This window comes from Malurus melanocephalus, unplaced genomic scaffold (genome assembly GCF_030028575.1).
Source record: "Malurus melanocephalus ecotype Western Australia unplaced genomic scaffold, MMel_1.1 scaffold_722, whole genome shotgun sequence".
NCBI classification, from domain to species: domain Eukaryota; kingdom Metazoa; phylum Chordata; class Aves; order Passeriformes; family Maluridae; genus Malurus; species Malurus melanocephalus.
In genome coordinates this window covers 177,108-179,677 of record NW_026623954.1, presented here as the reverse complement: position 1 = coordinate 179,677, position 2,570 = coordinate 177,108, and positions in this window count along the sequence as shown.

Here is a 2,570-nt window from a genome sequence, read left to right as displayed (position 1 = left end):
CCTGCGGGCGGGGGTCACGGACAGGAAGGGACAGGACACARCCGAGGGTGTCCGTGACCCCCGAAYGTKCCCGCTGCGGGCCCCGGGACGAGCCCCGGGCCACCAAAAACCCGCAGGCGGCTCCTGGAAATCCTCCTTGCCGCAGGACACGTGGAGCAGCGCTCGCTCCGGAAGGGGCTTGGCCCCACTGGCTCCGTGCGCCTCGGTGGGACCGAGATGAACCCCGAGAGGGGAAAATTTGGGATCCTGGCTGCCCCCCTCCCCTCCAGCGGGATTTCGGGACGCGTCTGGCGCGGGGCTGACGTCGCCGGGGTCATGCTCGGCTGTGCCAGCGGTTCTTATTCCCGGCGTCACCTTCCCGCTCGGAGCGGCTGTGGATCGCGGCCGGGATCGATGATCTCTGGGAAGTGAATCCCGGGGACACGGGAAGGGTTTGCCCGGCCTTGGGAGCTGGGTTGTGCTGTCGTGGCTGCCGGGCATCGCTCCCGGGCACAGCCCCTTCCCGGGCATCCGTCCCTTTGCCGTGGCAGCGGTTTGTCCCCGTGCCCCATCCCGAGCTGCGATAAAGTAGGTCAGGCGCTGGCTCCGAGCTCCGGGTCCCGGTGGAAGGACGCCCTTGAAGGTAGCGGGCAGGAGGCTCCGGGAGGCTCCGGGAGGATCATGGTTGGCGGAGGGGATGGCGAGGGTCGGTGTTGTTTGGTGTTTGCCGCATCCCGTTTGTCCCGGGATGCCAGGCTGGGTGCGCTGGGCACCGTCCTGCCTTGTCCTGGCATTCCAGCGGCTCGGAKCCCCCCGGGATGATCCTCTCCGGGCCTTTTTCTTCCTCAGGGGCGGCTCCTYCTCCTGCTTTTGCCCTAAAACGGAGCGAGTCTGTGCAGCTCCGGCCGCTGCCCGGCTCTGCCCGCTCAGCTCTTCCTGCCTTTCCTTTGGCAGCGGGGGCAAAGCCGAGTCCGGTTTTCCAGCCCGGGTGTATCCGGCTGAGCCCGGCTTTGGGAGAAACCCCCGGGAGGGGTTTTGGCAGCGGAGGGAGGTGCGTGCCTTGGCACGGGCCGGGCCAGCGGTGCGCAGGGAGCGGGGATATGGGGAGCACTGGGCTGGCACGGGCACCGAAGGGCGGCCAGCGCGACGTGCGGCCAGCYGGGACAAACTTTGGCACGGTGGGCAGCGTGCCAGCCGCTGTGGGACTCACCGGCTGGCTGGGTGTCCCGTGTGGCTCAGGAGAACCCATCTGGAACCACCTGGAAGCCCCTGGAAGGGTGGATTGGGATGGGRAGGCAGAGGAAGGGTCTGGGGGTGMTGAAGGARCAGAGGTCCCGTGGGTCCCCCCACCCAGCAGGGGATTCCCAGCWCCCTCGCTGGTTTTGGGAGGAGAGGGGTTAAGTCAAAGCATCCGAGCTAAGCCCTGGCAGGAGGAGGTTGAAAGCTCCCTGAGAACAAAGCTCACAAAGTGGTGGTAAGCTGGTAAAAACCTGCAGGAATGTGGGAGCCTCCGGGGGGAATGGGGTTCTGGGTGGGGAGCGGGGTCCTGCAGTTCCCCGGCATCCCCTTGGCCTGGAAATCCTGGCCTCRGGTTATTTTTGGAACAATTGCTTGGCCGGGCTTCAAAAATATCCTGAGCTGGTTTTTTGGAGGAGCCTGGAGCCGTCAGCACAGGCCAGGGCACTGCGGGGTGTCCTGGGGTGGGGTGGGGAGCGCCCGGAGCCCCCGGGAAGGGGGATCAGGAGGTGCCCCTGGAGCCCCACGCTGGGATCAGGATGTCTCCTGCATCCACAGAGAAAGGAGACTTTTATTTCCTCCTTGCTAATCCCGAATTCACCCTCAACCTTTCCGGGAAGCTTTTCCAGGAAGGCGTCYCGAGGCTCTCGGGTGCCTCCCAAGGTGGACGTGCAGGTCGTGCCCGCCGTGCCCCCCTCTCCCTGAACCCCTTCCTTTGCTCCGTGCCACCCCTCTTTTATCGATTCCCGGCGCCCATGAAAGGAGCAGAGAGGGCAAGGATTGATTCTGGGCAAACACTATAAAGGCACCTCCGTTTGGAGCAGGGGAGGCATTCAGTTCATGGTAATTATCCTGGTTAAATTATAACCTCATCAACARGCCACCTCTGTCCTCGGGGCTCCCGTGTTCTCGGAGCGCCAGCATTGAGCTCCCGGAGGTGTTTTTGTCCCAGCCTGGTGACACTGAGGGGACCCACGCGTGGCCAARGGCTGGAGAGAGCTGGCTTTGGGGYKGSMMSGGSTTTKGGGKKGSMMSRGSYTTKGGGSTGGCACRGGYTTTGGGGTGGCACAGGCACTGCCTTCCCCGCCTGATTCCCCACCATCCTGCTCTGCCAGGGTCCCCAGGAGCCCAACGTCACCCAGTCCTGGCAGCACCCCATGGTGAGCAAGGGGCACCTTAGGGTGAGGAAAATGGGGTATTTTGTATGGAAAACATCCTTTTGAGGATCTGGGTGCTCGCAGCGCTGTCCCCCTTTCTTTCCYTACGGATAAATCCATCTCTGGGGTGGAGGAGCGGCGGTCGGAGCGGCGGTCGGAGCGCTGGGAATGCCCAAACCCCATAACAGCAGCGTGGTG